This window comes from Choloepus didactylus, chromosome 8 (genome assembly GCF_015220235.1).
Source record: "Choloepus didactylus isolate mChoDid1 chromosome 8, mChoDid1.pri, whole genome shotgun sequence".
NCBI classification, from domain to species: domain Eukaryota; kingdom Metazoa; phylum Chordata; class Mammalia; order Pilosa; family Megalonychidae; genus Choloepus; species Choloepus didactylus.
In genome coordinates this window covers 122443387-122460731 of record NC_051314.1, presented here as the reverse complement: position 1 = coordinate 122460731, position 17345 = coordinate 122443387, and the positions used below count along the sequence as shown (strand labels likewise).

Below are 17345 nucleotides of genomic sequence, written 5' to 3'. Positions count from 1 at the left end.
CAAGGTTCATCTGTGTTGTTGCATGCATCAGAACTTCATTCCCTTTTATGGCTGAATAATGTTCCATTGTATGTATATACCACATTTTATTTATCCATTCATCAGCTGATGCACACTTGCATTGCTTCCATCTTTTGGCAATTGTAAATAATGCCGCTATGAACATTGGCATGCAAATGTCTGTTCCAGTCCCTGTTTTCAGTTCTTCTATGTATATACCTAGTAGTGGGACTGCCAGGTCATATAGTAGTTCTATACCCAGCTTTCTGGAAACTGCTAATCTGTCTTCCACAGCAGTTGCACCATTTTACATTGCCACCAGCAATGGACACGTGTTCCTATTTCTCTGCATCTTCTCCAATGCTTGTGTAATTTTCTATTTTTTTAACAGCAGCCATTCTAATGGGTGTGAAATGGGATCTCATCATGGTTTTGAATTGCATTTCTCTGATGCATCATTGTGTTGAGCATCTTTTCATGTGCTTTCTGGCCATTTGTATATCTTCTTTAGAGAGATGTCAATTCAAGTCTTTTGCACTTTTTTAAATTGGGTTTTTTGTCCTTTTGCTGTTAAATAGAAGGATTTCTTTATATATTCTAGAATTAATCATGTATCAAATAAGTGGTAACCAAATATTTTCTCCCTGTGTAGCTTTTAATTTTACTTTAATGATAAAGTCTCTTGATGCACAAACTTTTAAATTTTGGTGTGATTCTATTCATCTGTTTTTTCTTTTGTTGCTTGTGCTTTGGGTATAAAGTCTAAGAAAATATTGCCTAACACGAGGTCCTAAAGATATTTCCCTACATTTTCTTCTAGGAGTTTGATAGTTCTAGTTCTTATATTAAGGTCTTTGAACCATTTTGAGTTGTTTTTTGCATATGTGTGAGATAAGGATCCTCTTTTTTTTTTTTTCAAATGGGAGATAAAGCTCTCCCAGCACCAATTGTTGACATGACTATTCTTTCCTGGTTGAGTGGTCTTTTCCATCTTGTTAAAAATCAGTTGGCCATAAATGTGAGTTGGTTTCTGAGCTCTCAATTCTATTCCACTGATCAATATGCCTTTCCTTTTGGTAGTAACATGCTGTTTTGATTACTGTGGCTTTGTAATAAGTTTTAAGAATGGGAAGTATGGAGTCCTCCAATTTCATTCTTCTTTTTCAAGATGCCTTAGCTATTTGGGGCCCCTCACCCCTCCATACAAATTCAATGGTTGGCTTTTCCATTTCTGCAAAGAAGGTGGTTGGGATCTTTATTAGGACTGCTTTGAATCTGTAAATTGCTTTGGGTAGGAATGACATCTTAATGATATTTAATCTTCCAATCTATGAAAACAGAATGTCCTTCCATTTATTTAGGTCTTCTTTGATTTATTTTAGCAATGTTTTGTGGTTTCCTGTGTAAAAATCCTTTACATCCTAGGTTAGATTTATTCCTAGGTATGTGATTCTTCTAGTTGCTATTGTGAAAGGGATTCTTTTCTTGATTTCTTCTTGCTGTTTTCATTGCTTATGTACATAAACACTATTGATTTTTGGGTGTTGATCTTGTACACTGCCACTTTGCTGAGTTCATTTATTAGCCTGGGAGCTTTGTTGTGGATTTTTCAGAATTTCCTGCATATAAGATCATGTCATCTGCAAATTTCAATATTTTAAAACATTAACTCTGGGGTTTATTCCCTGAGATGTCTGCTTATTGGTTTTGTAAGCAGTTAGTGATAAGACAGAGACATTCTTGAGCTTCAGCCCTCTTATCATGAAGGTCTGCCCAAGGTGAATGCAGCACACAGGGTTTTCCCTGTCTTTCTGGGCTTTGTCTGGTCCTGGGCTTTTACTCATTAGTTGTTTTGAATTTCCCTGTTTACAGGAGTTTGGCTGTCCCCTCTGTTTCCCAGGAGACAGACGTCCATCTCCCAGGTGTTTGAAGCCAGCAGGCCTTTGTTCCAGACTGCCTGTCTCTATAGACTTACACTCCTTTCATTTTCTCAAGTTGTTTTTGCCTGAAGACAATTTCTGGGTGTAGGGTCACCCCAGAGACCTTTTGAAGTCAGTCTTTCCCAGTCAAAATGGCTCAGAACACCATTCTCTGTGTCTCTGTGTTTTAATTGATATTTTTAGATCACTCACATTTAAACTTATTGATACAGTTGGATTAATATCTATCATATTTGTAACTGTTTAGGTTTCATTTCAGTTGTTCTTTGTTTTTTTAGTTTTTGTCTCCCACTCTTCTTTTTTTTTTTGACCTTCTCTGGTTTTAATTGAGCATTTTATATGATTATGTTTTCTCTCCTCTCTCAGCATATCTATTATACTTCTTTTGTAAATTATTTTAGTGACTGCCTTAGTGTTGGCAATACAAACTTATGACTAATCTAAATCCACTTTCAAATAACACTGTACCACTTACTGGGTAGTCCAGGTATCTTATAACAAAGCATTCCCAATTTTTCCATTCTGACCCTTATAATATTATTGTCATATATTTCACTTATCCATAAGCTATGATCATTCAATATATCATTGCTATTAATATTTTTAAATATTATTATTTCATATTAGTTAAGAATAAAAAAAGACTTTATCTTTATTTACTCCTTCTCAAATATTATTGTTTTCTTTTGTAGATCCGAGTTTCTGACCTGTATCATTTTCCTTCTCTGAAGAACTTCTTTTCACATTTCTTCCAAGTCAGAACCACTAGCAACAAATTCTTTCAACTTTTGTTTGTCTAAGAAAGCCTTTATTGCTCCTTCAGTTTTGAAGGATAATTTTGCTGGATACACAATTATAGGTCAGTGTGTTTTTTTTCTTTCAACACAATGACTATTTCACTCCACTCTCCTCTTGCATGGTTTCTGAAGGGAAGTCTGATGTAACTTTATCCTTGCTCTCCTATAAATAAAGTAGTTTTTCCCTCTGGGTTCTTTCAAGGTTTTCTTTTTGTCTTTGATTTCCTGAGGTTTAAATATGATATGACTAGGTGTATATTTTTTTGGTATTTATCCTTCTTAGTGTTCTCTGTGAGCTTCCTGGATCTGTGGTTTAGTGTCTCCCAATAATTTAGGAATAGTCTCAGCTGTCATCACTTTAAACATTTTTTCTGTTCTTTTCTCTTTCTTCTCCTACTGGTATCTCCATTATTCAAATGTTTCAACTTTTGTAATTGTCACCACATTTAGTTCATATTCTGTTCCATGTTTGTCAGTCTTTTTTGTCTTTGCTTTTCTGTTTGAGAAGTTTCTATTGACTTATCTTCAAGTTCACTGATTCTTTCCTTGGCCACATTCAATCTACTGATGGGCCCATTGAAGGCATTCTTCATTTCTATTACAATGTTTTTTATTTCTAGCATTTATTTTTTATCTTTCTTGGAGTTTCCATTTCTCGGCTTATATTACCCATCTATTCTTGCATGGTGCCCACTTTTTCTATTAGAGCCCATAGCATATTAAACAGAGTTATTCTAAAATTTTGATCTGATAATTCCAAAATCCCTGCCATATTTGAGTTGGGTTTTTATGTTTTCCCTGTTGCTTCAGACTGTGTTTATTGCCTCTGAGCATGCCTTGGAATTTTTTGTTGCGAGCTGGACATGATGCATTGGGTAAAAGGAACTGAGGCAAACAAGCTTTATCTTTTTTTGGGGGGGTGGTTAGTAAATTGCAATTAAACTGAGAAAAGCCTCTTTTAAAAGCAAATTTAGAGAATTACAACCATCTAAGAAAAAAACTAAAAATTCCCTGATTAATTATCAAAGCAAAATAAACAAAACACATAGCTGCATCTTTATTAAGAAATCATTCTGGAATTGAAGACCAGAAACTGTTCTTCAACTTTCAGGGCCACATTCCTTAGCTCATACGTTTATCTTCCAGGTTGCATGTGATCCTGACCATCTGATTTTGAACATTTTCTGCTTCCTTGGTCCAATTTTTCTGAGTCTTTTAGATTGGGCTATAATTGTCAGACAAGTGCTACTTAAAATATTTTAGAAAGGGCTCATTCCACGTAAATAAAATGACAGAGTGTGCAGGTATGAAAATAACTTAAAAGAGAATAGACCACAAGTGGTTTGATGATTAAAAGACTAGAGTACATCATTTGATATGATAGAATGTAATTGAAATACGGGAACTGAAAATTTGATGAGGTAGGAGGTTATACAAAATTGGTTATTTTCAGAAAAGTTTTCCAGGATGATGAAAAGTTTTGCATCATGATGAATTTAATAAAGATTTATTCAAGAAAGAGGCTAAAATAAAGGGTCCTAATAGGAAAAGAATTGTAGCTGTTAAAATCAATTATTTGGATGACAAAATTCTCCACAATAACAGGTGAGAATAACAGGGAAAAATGGAAGAATGGTTGTGTTTCTTTCTATTTTGTACATTTTGATTCTTAGCTTGTGAATTTTTGATCCAAGTATCTATCTTTTGTTTGTTTTAGAATATTTAAATCAGTTTGGAGTATTATGTTAGTTTTCTTCTGTTTCCTGGCTTGTTTGGTGCTTAAATTTTGTCGTTTCAAAATGATTCTCATTTTCTGTGTTCTTCCTATTTCATCTTCCTTTGATTGATAAAAAATGCTTTTTTATGGACCAGGATGGTCACTGGGGTACTTTGTCAGATTCCTATGTCAAGAGTATCCTCTTCTGTCAAGATAGTGCAATGCAGCTTCTTAAATGAGTGGATTTGGGGAAGGGGGAGAAATTTGTTGTATTCTGTTCTTTGAATGTTATTTTGTTTAGCAGTATCCCAACATCCACTCCCACCTCACCTGACCCCACACACATATGCACATACATTTACTTTATATATATATGGTACATTTGCAGAATGCAGTATATACACACACACACACTGCACAGGTTCCAAATGTGCTCATTCCTTCTTTTTTACCCTCTTCTTGCCTAAAGTGTTGTCTTTACAAAACTACCTACTGGAGTACAGCTCATACTTGTAAATCCATTCCCTCTATGTAGAAATCTATCTACTAGCACTCCTTTTCAGGATTTCCACACTTAACGGTGCCTTCCTCTTTCTGGAGGAAGTCCTGTTTGTCCTAGAACTCCATAAAATGTTAGTGGTTGTATCCAGAAATAACTCCACTAGAGATTGGTTGTTATTTTTCTACTTACAGGTTATTTGAAGTTTTAGTGTTCTCTGTCTCCTATTCATGCTAAAAGCCTGGATTTGTGTGTTTTTATTTTTCATGTGCTCTGTATAGTTTTTTAAGAATATGCTAGGAGACTTGAATTTAGGCAACTGCCATTATCTCTTTGTATCAATCTAATTGAGACGAGAACTGTCAAAAGGCAAATCAGAGTTGAGTTTGCAGACTACAGCATTTTATTCAGGACCGAAAAAGTTTTGCCGCAGCAAAAGAAGCCAGATCACTTGCAAGAACAGAAGTAGCTTCAGAGTTATAGGGATGGCAAATGAGTTTTGTAGACATAAAAACGAAGTTAGTTTGACCAATATTGATTGGACAAGGATTTGTCCATCCTAAGGAGATGGTTTAGGTCAGGTGGGCTTTATTTTGTATTGGGTCAAAAGTAATGAACTAGGGGCTTAATTGGTTATCTGGGTCAGCTGCCTTGGTGGGGATTTCAAATTTCAAAACACAAAGAGGAAACTCAAGAGGGAATTTGAAGAGGAAGTAGTTTTTTTGTTGTTGTTGTTGTTTTCTTTTTGTCCCTGAGGAGTCCCCAGGGCTTTCTCTATACAATTTTATCAGAACCTAGGTTTCAGCAGAATTCTCTGCTCTCTACCCATTTCTGAAATTCTCTCTGCCTTGATTTTCCTTACTCATGGCCCAAGTGTTATGAGAAAACAACAAAAAGGGCAGAATAATATAAATATTTTGCATTTCTAGAGCCTGAATAACTTTGGTATATTCTTTTAAATAAGTATACAGAAATTAAAGCCCTAACAATCTATTGTGTATTTTTTGGGTAAAGAGTAATTATGCTGTCAGAAAGGCATTTTCACTAGCAGACAGAATTATAGTCAACCAAGAAAATGTCAAATTTTAGACTGGTTAATTGATTATCAAAGCAAAAAAAAAAAAAGAGATCATGGATCAGCCTTTTGTGACTACTTTATTCAAACATGCAATTCCTTCTTTGACACTGCAAAGCACCCTTCACTGCTTTATTTTTCTCACTAGCACTTATGGTCATGCAGTACAGATATCATTTACTCATTCATTGTCTGTCTTCTTCCCACTATAATGGAAACTCCATGGATAGGCTTTTTCATTGTTTTGTCCACTACCACTTCTTCAGACCATAGAAGAATGCCTAGTGTAAAGGAGATGCTCAATAAATATTTATTGAATGAATGAAAAATATGTTCTTGAAAATCAATGTAAATGTAATCTTCAATTTGGTTAAAGAATATGTACCACATATAGTTCAGATGAAAAGATTGAGTGAAAGAAAGAGATAGAATAAAGTATATTTAGTACAATCTGTTAGGACATTTCCAGTTCAAAACTGTGTCTGTATAATATCTCCCATGCAGCTCTTAATAACCTCCCATTATAATGAATGTGGAGAAATCAGGAAAACTCAAAGACCTAAATACTAAGATGGACAGACTTCCTCATGCTAGAGAATGTAAGTGAATATCTGGTGTCCATAACACATTTCCCAAAATAAATGCTATTTTACAAGGAAAAAATAAACATTAACAAATATCTCCATTAAGTAGTTGCTCGGATAGTATTGTTAAGTTTTATAGAAAAAAACTAGATTAAAAGGAAATATGTATAGAAGAAAAAGGGTCTACTTTTAAGAACAATTAAAGAAAACTGGGCCATTACTGGCTAAAATGAAAATTTTACAAAATCAAAGAAAAATACAAAGCAAAACTTTGGAGTGATAGGATAATTGGCTTTGCCCCAGTCAGGGCTTCAGTTTCAATAAGCACCCAGTACACTGCCAGGAAGTGCCCTCTAATAACTTTTTTCAGACCACCATGAGTCCCTACAAGGCCTATTCCATGCTCCCAGAAACACACCAATGCTATTAGTTATTGGCAATCGTCAGGAAACTAAACAACTAGTGCACTCCAATCTGAACAAGGAAGAACATAAAATTTCCCACCAAACCAAAGCTGCATATAACCTTAGCTACAGCCACACATAAGTGACAAATCCAACCAAGTGCAGTTGGAATTGCACGAAGCCATACAAACTCAGCTTCTTGGGAACACAGAAAAGACTGTCAGCAGAGAGAGGCTGGTGGGACTGTAAGAGATCAAATAGCTCTGCCTCTCACAAGCTTCCCCTCCTTGGACTCCGGACAGTATATCGTGAACTTGGATTTGGCCCAAATTTCCAGTAAATTTTTACTCAGCAGTGGGAACCCACTATCCCTCCCAAACAGTTACCCCCACAATCCACACTGGTTGCAACTCTCCAACACCACAGACAAGTTTCCAAATAGTACTCCTGGTATTAACCACCATAGGATCACTAATTTGATGGGCAGTAAGAACTGCATCTTGCAGGGTACCACACCGACAATTAAAATCAATAGAGATAGCCATGTCCAAAGAGTTATCCACACAAATTAAACAAACAGCTCAAGCCCAGAACTCGATCGAATTTAATTGTACTTTACGAGCCTTGGTGTTAGATAACTGCATAGAAAGCCCTAGATCACTTATTGGCTGCTGCAGGAGGGGTCTTTGCACTCACTAACGTATCTTGCTGCATATGGGAAAATAATACACACCAAGTTTTGTAGATAATTAGGGACATGTACCAAAGAGGCCACAATGCCATTCTATTGACCATAAAGATTGACTGAACAGATTGAACAAATGTTATTCAACTGTGAGAAGGAATGAAATTCTGATACATGTGACAGCATGGATGAACACTGAAAACAACATATTGAGTGAAATAAGCCAGATACAAAGGGACAAATACTGTATGATCTCACTGATATGAAATAATAACAAATTAATAGTCAGAAACTGGAATACAGGTTACCAAGGGCCAGGGTGGGGATGGGAATGGGAAATTAATGCTTAATTGGTGTAGTTTCTGTTTGGGGTGATGGAAAAGTTTTGGTAATGGATGGTGGTGATGGTGGCACTGCACCATGAAGGTAATTGACAATACTGAATAATATATTTGAATGTGGTTAAAAGGGGAAATTTAAGGTTGTAAATATGTTACTAGAATAAAATTTTTTAAAAAAACCCAACACAGGAATGTACAATACAGTGAACCCTGATGTAAACTATGGACTATATTTAATAATATAATAATATTGCTTCCTCAACTGTAACAAAGGTACTACACTAATGCAAAGTGTTAATAATGGGGAGAGGGGTATATGGGAGTTATGTATTTTCTGTATGACTTTTTGTAAACCTGTAACTTGCCTAATAACATTTTTTAATAAAATTTAAAAATTTTAATGAAAGGGAAAAAATGTTTTGTATTTGATCAGTTCTCATGGCTTTTCCCTACCTAATGGGTAGACTAGCCATGAATGGTGCTTAAAATCCTAGTTTACGTACTTACAGGATTCTGGGTTGTTAGGATGCTTTATTGCTGGCTCCAAACTCAGGCATTATGAAATAGCATACAACTCAGATTATAATACAACTTGGGACCAGGGGATTGACTACTATATAAAGAGTCAAAGGTAGCCCTTGTGTGTGGCTTTGTGTTGCCTTCTTCCCAGCAGGCTAGGAACTAAACTCAGATTCTTACAATCCAATTGCTTTTAAAATGGCCCAAATAAGCAATTTTTAACCATTTGGAGCTGACCTGCTTTGCATACCCCAGAAAATTTCACTCAACATCTGCTATCCACCAATAACTTAAAATTCTGATACTGTAAAGTCCTTGAGCCACTTTGACCCTTTTTTCTCTGACCCTTCTTTGTTCTCTGACCCATTGTCTCATCACTGTGCTTCTGAGAGGCATCACCGAGACAAGCAGCCCTTTCTCCCATTCCCACCCCCCTGCAAGCTTTCCTTGCCCTGCATCCCCTTCTGGGTGGTTCACAGTAGATTCTGGAAGGTCTACCACTAAGAAGGACTGCCCCTCCCAGGCAAATGTCCAAGTGCTGCCAAAATAAAGCTTATGTCTTACTACCATCTAGTGGTCAAATCTTCTTCTTGATCAGCTCTGAAATCCTTGGATTCACAACATCCACCTGCAAACAAAGAAACAATTAAAAGCCGGTATTCATCATTATTCATTTAAAAAGCATCCTGGTCTCTGCAACTTATCCGAGCAACTCATTTCCTTAGTCAATTAAAAAAAACGACTAGAGGGATATCTTAGTTGTTAACAAATATAGGCATACCTCATTTATTGTGCTTCGTTTTAATGCAGTTTGCAAATGGTACCGATCAAAAGCATTGGGTTCTCTTTTTGATGCACTCAGATGACCAATTCCTGAGACTCCAGAGTTTCAAAGAAAGAAAGTTTATTGCTAAGCATAAAACAGGATATCAGATGGCCTATTGGCCTAAAAATCTGTCTCCCCTCCACTCCCCGCCCATTGCAGTAACTCTGAAAAATTTATAGTATCAAAAGATGGGTAAGTTTTAGGATAATGATCACAATGGCTCTAGATTAGATGTGATCTAATTATTGAACATGTGTAGATTGATTACATGCATAGCAAGATAGTTTAGGGATTGGGATGGGTCAGTTTGGGGCTGACTCCAGTTCCTTCACTAATAAATACTAGGGGCTGTCTTGTAATCGTAAGAGTCTGAAGTTGAAAAACAGGATTAGGGGCTGCTAATGAGGACCAGACACCAGATTTTTACAATCATAAGATAAAGGCTATATAATTATACAATCATTATCAAAGATTAAGGCAGCTGGGCCACAAGTAGTAAGAGACTAAAGGATACACTATTATCAATGGGCTTTTAAATATGATAACACAAAACAGGGAAACTCCCATGATGGTTTGTTAGAGATGGCCTTTTTGTTCAGATAACTGGCCAGTTGCTTACTAGAACACTGAGCATTATCACCAAAGCTTAAAACTTCATCTGCAGCCAAAATATAACTCAGTATTTACTGCAGTTCCCAATAACCAGGGAGTGCTTTTTTTCCATTTGATTTGCAGAGATTAAGTCATTGTCATTTAACGAATGTGCCATTTTCAGATGTTCTTCGAAACTGGAAAAGCAATTTTCCCCTTGGTTGCATAAAAGGTGAAAAATTATATTTTCAAGCTTATTACTTGTTCATTCTTACCCTTTATTTCCACAAAATGGGAGCCCAGGTCCATGCAGACATTTCTGCTTTCTTCAAGGTTTTTTTTTTTTTTTATCTCTGTGAGAAAAATAGCGGCATTTATCTCCACAGCAGGACCATTTGTTTCTGTATGTGTCACCGCACTTTTCTTAAGAAGATAAATAAATAAAATTAGTTTGATTCTTACCCTAGGAAGTTTTTGTTCCCAGGAGCTGTGATCCAGGCACCCTCCCCAGTCCTAAGATGTTACCATGAAATCTGAGCACCCAGTTGCTGCCTCAGAAGAAAAAAAATAACAGATTTGTTGCTGGGAAGGGAAGAGTAGTTTTCTTTTTTGCAAAGCTTTTTCCATGATGCCATGGCACCACAGCATGTGTGCAAAAGGAAGAAATATTTAACTGTTTACCAACCTTATTATTCTCTTCATTTATTTTTTGTACCTATATTAATAACCCTTTTCCTCCAGTTCTTCTCTAGCTTCATAGAAGCACAATAATTATTTTTTAAAGACAGAAAACAATCCTGTTTTCTCCTCTCCTACTCATTGTATTTTTTTTTACTTTTTTTTAAATTTCATACAAGTTTCATACATATTTTACCCTCACCAACATTTTTACTCCAGCTGTATATAGTACTTTGAAAAACAATGCTCTAATGCAAATTGTCATCATTACCTTTACAATTTATAAAGTTTTTTTGAAATATCCATTCATATGACATGACATAGCAATTGTATACATATAATAATATAGCATCACAATAAATAAAGGAAAAATTAAGAAAACTAAAAGGAGAAATGGATATATCATAAACAGTTTAAAATATACTCACTGAATTTTGATATCTGAAAAGTATAGGAACAAAAAGTTACTAAAAAGTCAACCTCAAAGTTAATTTACAGAGGCAAAGCCAAGATAATGGAATTAAACTTGAGCAGGAATATTATGAGTCAATTGTAAGTGATGGGTAATATGGACAAAAGATAAGAGTCTTATCACAATGTTTATTCAAAATTGAGAAATAAATTTGGATATGAGTCCTATTGAATTGAATGTTTCAGATGATAATTTAAAGAAACTCCAGGGGAGTTCCCAGGATTTTCAGGTTGTTCATGATTTGGGGAAACAGGATATAATTGCTCTTAAACTTCTGTCTCTTGAAGTTCCCCCACTTGAGCAAGTGAGGGGTTGAGATCTGTTTTAAGGAAGTTTCATTTTTCTTTTAGCAGAATCATATATACATCAGTAGAGCTTTGCAAAAACTCAATGGATAACATTGTCCTATAATCAAATATGAACCTACTAAACAATCACATTATACTATATGCATACCATAAATTAAATAGACTAAGAGAGCCCATCTGCTATTGACTTGGCTCTGAAAGAACTTGGAAAACTATTTTATTTCTATTATTTGCAAAATCAATCAGCTGATGGGCCCATGAACAGACGCTACTAAATTTGATCAATAAAAACTGCAATCACCTTGAATGAAAAATATCTCTACCACACTTAGCTTTTGTAGATCATTAGTTTAATAACGAAATCAAGATTGCCTGGCAATAACTTGTTATACCAATTTTTAATCACTAATGCTTATTTGTACTCCACACATGAGTAACTGATCCTTTAAAAAGCATTTACTTTTTATATGAATAATGGAGCTCTCATATGCTTGGGTATCATTATCCAAGATTTTATGATGTTTGTAAGAAATTGGAAGTCTGAAATTCACCAATATTAGAGAGTTAGGTTAACAGATCAGTTATAATGCTGTTAAACAGAGATTTCATTTTTATTTTCAAAATTAAGAAAAAATATATGTAGTATTAAAAAATCAGGAAAAAATAAAATTTCTTCTCCCATAGTTTTAATCTTGTTTTTCATACTTTAGAAATTACATGCTTGTGATTCTAACTCTTAATGTGCATAAATACTGTTCTCATTATTTTTAATACATCTCCATATGTAGATGAGGGCTGATGGACCTGGGGTTCTGAGGGAAATTATAATCTTTTAACAGAATTTAGATATCATGATTATTTCAGTTCTCCAGAGAACATAAAGTTAGGTGAAATTATCTTACATATTGTCTCATACATGTTATACTTGCTTTGATTATTCAGATCCATGTGAGAAGAATTTAAGAGTTTCTGGAAAAATCATCATTATGATTAAGATAGGCTCCATTTGCCAAAGAGCAGTCCTTGGATTTATATAAGTGAACTCTTAAAAACAGAGAGGAACAGAGTTTTTTTGATTAAATAAATAGTAATTCAAATATTTGATGCTAAGATCTGAATTATATACCGAATAAAAGAAGTGAGTTTTAATTACCTGGAAGCTAGCCAAATGATAGGGAAAAGAGGTGGGGAGATAATATCCATTAAGTATATTTCTCTTAAATAGATTCGTGTGTGTGTTTCTGTGCATGTAAGAACACTGGAAAGAGTCGATTTTTTGAAAAGCTATTAAAAGAAGTTATATGCCAATATTTTAAATATAACTTTCTTTGAGTAGGTATTCAGTACCCTTTCCCCCTTCTTTTGGTAACAAAACTACTTTCTTCTGTGGGAAGTGCTTTTATGGGGTTTGGGACAGAGAGAGCATCTGGCCAAAGCAGGCTAATCAGACTTTTCCACCAATACTGAAATGGTGTGAGTCCAGGGCTGCCAGTGGAGAAAACCCATCTGAGAATGAAGCCAAGGGGAGCTGAGCAGAACTGGGATAGTAAGGGAGAAAGCCCTGGCCACATTGCTTGAGTTCATGAATCTAGCTGTACTAAAAGCCAGCACGTAACTGTCAGTTACGTGAGCCTGTAAGTTCCCTGGTTTTGCTTAAATTAGAGTTTAGTGCCTGCTACTTACTCCCCTCAAACTTCAAATCATTAGAACAGTGAAAATATTTATTGCTAGCAAGGTTGTGTAAAAACGTCTACTTATACTTTGCCAGTGGACATGCAAATTAGTAACTCATGTTTAGAAAGTAATCTTGCAAAATATATTCAATATATTTCCTGTAAACTACACATATTCTTAGACCCAGAAATTCAAGAATGTATGTTGTAGGGTTATTCATAATGGTCAAAATTTGGAACAAAGTGAATGCCCACCAAGAGGGACTAGTTGAATAAACTACAGTAAATTCTTATCATGGACTATGAGGTTGCCGTTAAAAAGAATGAGTTGCAGCTCATCCTCACCAAAGAAAAGAACTGGAGAAAACAGCCGACCTATTCTGGGGCTGAAGGAGCCTATTCAGGGGCAGAGGCTCATCTCTCTAAACTATCAAGGTTATCCAGGGATGTTTTGGTTATTTTGAACTGTTGTACTCAAATATTTGACATCTAAAATTTTTGGCATTGTGGATGATATTTCTGGTCAGTTCTTGTAAAAGTTTTATTTTATAAAGCTTTTTGAACAATAGAATTTCAAAAGGGCTTCAGTATTTTCCAATTTAATCCAAGTTAGTCTTACTCAGAGAAGACTTTTTTCCCTCCTTGGAAGATATTAAATCAACTTTGCATTCCTGGGATAAATCTCTATCATGTTTTGTCATCCTTTTTATATGTTGCTGTATTTGGTTTTCTAATTTTTTCATAAAGACATTTTTGTACCTTTGTTCATGAGGGATATTGCTTTGTAATATTTTTTCTTGTGATGTATTTTCCTGGCTTTGTAGCCAGAAGAATACTGGCCTCAAAGAATGAGTTAGGAAGTATTCCCTCTGAAAGTGTTTGCATAGGATTGGTATTATTTTGTTTTTAAAAATTTGATAAAATTCACCAATAAAGCTGTCTTGTCTTAGGCTTTTGTTTGTGGGAATATTTTTAATTGCTAATTCAACATTTTACTTCCTTGTCTTTCTTCTTGAGACACTTTTGGCTATATATGTTGTGCCTGTTTGGATGTATTATGTCCCCCAAAATGCCATGTCCTTTGATGCAATCTTGTGAGGGCAGATGTTTTAGTGTTGATTAGGTTGGTATCCTTTGATTGAGTGTTTCCATGGAGATGTGGCTCAATCAACTGTCAGACCCTTGATTGGATAATTTCCATGGAGGTGTTACCCCACCCATTCAGGGTGGGTCTTGATTTAATCACTGGAGTCCTATAAAAAGGTTCACAGACAGAAGGAGGTGCTGCAGCCAAGAGAGACACTTTGAAGAATGCACAGGAGCTCAGAGTGGAGCTGGAACACAACCTGGGATCAGCAGATGCCAGCCACGTGCCTTCCCAGCTAACAGAGTGGATTTAAGATACTGTCTGGAGGGAGGAGCTAAGATGGTGGCATAGAGAGATGTGGAATTTAGTTAGTCCCCTGGAACAACTAATAAACAACCAGGAACAACTAGCAAATAATCTGGAACAATTGCTGAGGGACAACTGTGACTGTCCACACATCGTACACCAACCTGGACTACCGGGTAGAAAGGCTGAGATTGCAGCATAAAATCTGTAAGTAAAACCTGCAGAACTGCACCAGGAGCCCCCCACCCCCACCCCCATAGCAGGCTGAGCTGCAGGACCTCTATGTAGGAGAAAGCAGCATTCTCAGAGTGAGCAAATATAGCTCAGTCCAGCTCCAGCTGGGGTTTTAATTAACAAATGTGTGCTGCTGAATACAAGCTACAAATATAGACAAGCAGCAAAATACCCTCAGGTTGCTCCCAGTGGAGAGGAGGTGGGGCTGATGGAGAGAAAAAATTTAATTAAAAAAAGAAGAAAAAATACAGAGACTTTTAGAGACTGACCTTAGAGAGCAGGAAAACACCTGTGCCCCAGGACGGGGAGCCCAGAAGACCAGGTGCTCTCTCTGACTGATGAGTGAAATTGGGGGGTCATAGACTGGCTCTGAAGAGGGGGGAGTTCTTTCCCTTTTTCTCTCTCTCAACCTGAATGGCTCAGTGGAGCTTCAGCCATTTTCAGTTCACAGTGCTCTGACTCAGATAGGGGTGGAGTTGACAGAGTCAGAAAAACAAAGAAACTGTTGAAATGCAGAAGATAACTCCCTTGGGGGGGTGTATCTTTCCTAAGAGGAAGGAGATGGGGCCCAGCTCAAGGGCCTGCTCTCCCCTCAGAACTCAGACCCCAGCGCCTGGGGAAACAGTTAAAACAAAAACAACCTAAGTTAAGAATTAAAGGGGCCACACCTCTTTACACCACTCAGGAATGACAGGCTGACAGACATCACCTGCTGGGCAGGTTAGGAAAAACACAGTGCCTAGAGACCTCACAGGAAAGTCTGTCAATTTCTAAGATACACCAACTGGGAGACTTGAAACTGAGTATAACCCCATTCAGAGACCTGAACCTGTTCTGGTCTGGGAAAATCTGATTGGGTTAACCAGGAAAGCCAGATGCCTAGACAACAGAGTACTACAAACTACACTGGGAGGGGCAGAGATACGGCCTACTCAAAGGAACAAACTTACACTTCAATCAAGATACAGTTGAGATATTATTTCACTTTAATGAAACAGTCAATTAAAGATTTCCAAAGAAATATGCTAAATCAAATCAAAAACCAAATCAATGAGTTCAGGGAAGATGTGGCAAAAAAAGACAAAGGATATAAAGAAAACACTAGGCAAACATAAGGTAAAAATTGAAAGACTGGAAAAACTACTGGCAGAATCTATAGAAATGAAGGGCACAACACAAGAGATGAAAAACACAATGGAGGCATATTTACCCAAAAAATAATAATAATCATATTGAATCAAGATTTCCATTTAAATCCTTACGACTCTTCAAATTTGGCCTCTTAAGTATGGATTCTCCCAATCCTTTCACCTCAACAAACAGTCACATGGAAATCTGATACTGTATTAAAGTGTCCAGTGGTTGAAAATGTAATGTTTGGGTCCTGAACTTGTGTTTTAGTATTTACACAATTATTTTTGTTTTGTTTTGTTGTTCTACATATATCATCTTATCTAACCCTCAACAAACAAATAAGGTTGTTATCCTTATTTTATAGTTAAACTAGGATTTAGAGAAATTATGTGACTTACCATAGGGCACTCAATTTGTAAATGGCACATCTGTGCATTTATGTAGCATATTTTAATACTCATTTATACTTTAATAGGTGAAGAATGAATGAATTATGTGCCCATTCTCATTCCACTTTTCTGTACTTAATAACAGAAATTAAACCCAGTTTTGTCCAATTCCAAGAGATAGTCTTCTACAAAATCACTTTGATTTTTTACATTTGAAGATCATGCACAGAATTTAATTATGAGAGACAAGGACAAAACTGGGCCAGGCTAAGATTATCGCCTCCTGATGGCTAGTATGAATTTACAGTGATACCAGAAAATGAATGAGGATAATAGCTAGAACAAGAATTTAAAACTAGGCAGATTATGAGTTTTCTGCAGAAATGTGGAGGATGAGGAGAGAACCACTAATGTCCAGCACCATTTTTCAGCCTAAATAAGGAAAAGGAGTTCACTCTAATTACCCTATTGAAAGCATTTCTGCTCACCAATTTAGCTTTCAAAATGTTTCTTCATGGTTTCTTTCTTGTCAGGCTTACACCTTAAATATTCAGCAAGCTGAGGACCCTGGACCAGACCCTCAGCATAAAGTCTTCTGTTCATCTCGGGAAGAGAGCCTGTCTGATCTCCCCAACACACATTCAGGTCCACAGTGCGGTGTCTTCACAATACCTGAGCTGGCCAGGGGGCCAGGACTCTTCAAGTCTCTGTGCTTGTTCACATGAAATCGATCCTCTCCTTTTAGACAGGGAAAACCATCCCAAAAGGCAGCTTTTGGAAAAGTAACTCCTCCACTCCAAAAAGAGCTGCCCACACATGTTCTATGTAACATGTACACTGTTGAGTTAAAACACTGAGGCCGACAGAACTCAGCTGAGTTCCAACTGGGGTTTTAATTAACAAGCATGGACTGCTCAGTTCTGGCTATGGATCCCCAACAAGCAGACAGAGGCTTTTGGTGGTGACTGGCCTTGGAGGGCCAGGGGACCACTTGGGGTGGGGGGGAGCCCAGGGGACCGGGTGTTGTCTCTGGCCAATGAGTGGAGCTGGGGGGAGCCACAGAGTGATCCTGGAAGGGGTCTTTCT

General features: G+C 36.5%; 1 pseudogene; it reads left to right on the top strand.

The window, feature by feature from the left end:
* LOC119542903 overlaps positions 1-16984 on the top strand; it is a 28278-nt pseudogene extending 11294 nt beyond the window's left edge.
* Positions 16985-17345: the final 361 nt, after the last annotated feature.